The 809-nt window shown below is 48.2% G+C and overlaps 1 non-coding gene across 1 annotated transcript; it reads right to left on the reverse strand.

Moving 5' to 3' along the window:
• Positions 1–225: 225 nt before the first annotated feature.
• On the reverse strand, positions 226–300 carry Trnat-ugu (transfer RNA threonine (anticodon UGU)). The gene has a single exon. It is a non-coding gene; the product is annotated as a tRNA-Thr (tRNA).
• Between the last annotated feature and the right edge of the window lie 509 nt (positions 301–809).

Below are 809 nucleotides of genomic sequence, written 5' to 3' on the forward strand. Positions count from 1 at the left end.
TACTGTCTACAAGCTCATCACTCGCAACTTGGATTCCTCCCACAGGATTTCAAAGAGACACACGTATTCAATATATCAAGATGGTATCTGTTCTTTCAGACATGTCCGAAAGAACAGATACCATTGGTGACCCTGCAGCTCTCTTAGAATGAAACGATAATTAAATCAAGACCCTAAGCTATCAACAGGTGTTGATGTACATCAACGGGGACAGTTGAAAATGTGTGCCTCGACCGGGACTCGAACCCGGGATCTCCTGCTTACATGGCAGACGCTGTATCCATCTGAGCCACCGAGGGCACAGAGGATAGTGCGACTGCAGGGATTTACCCCTTGCACACTCCCCGTGAGCCCCACATTCCCAACTTAATGTCCACACACTATATTCGTAGTGCCCCTGCCTATTACACTCATTACTCGCGGCAGACAATCTTACCGAGTCCCACACGAGTTCGGGCAATGCTTGTGCATCCAGCACAGAAGAAGAAAGTCAACGGCCGGCCGCTGTGGCCGAACGGTTCTAGGCGCTTCAGTCCGGAACCGCGCTGCTGCTACGGTCGCAGATTCGAATCCTGCCTCGGGCATGGATGTGTGTGATGCCCTTAGGTTAGTTCGGTTTAAGTAGTTCTAATTCTAGGGGACTGATGACCTCAAATTTTAAGTCCCATGGTGCTTAGAGCCATTTGAACCATTTGAAGAAGGTCTACGTTATAAGCGGCATCTATCCCATCTCCTCCACCGTCTTCCTTGCTGCATGCGTACAAATGTGTAAATAAATCATAAAGATTACTTTAAACAGAGTGTTTGGT

The sequence above is a fragment of the Schistocerca cancellata genome, chromosome 8 (genome assembly GCF_023864275.1).
Source record: "Schistocerca cancellata isolate TAMUIC-IGC-003103 chromosome 8, iqSchCanc2.1, whole genome shotgun sequence".
In the NCBI taxonomy this organism is placed as follows: domain Eukaryota; kingdom Metazoa; phylum Arthropoda; class Insecta; order Orthoptera; family Acrididae; genus Schistocerca; species Schistocerca cancellata.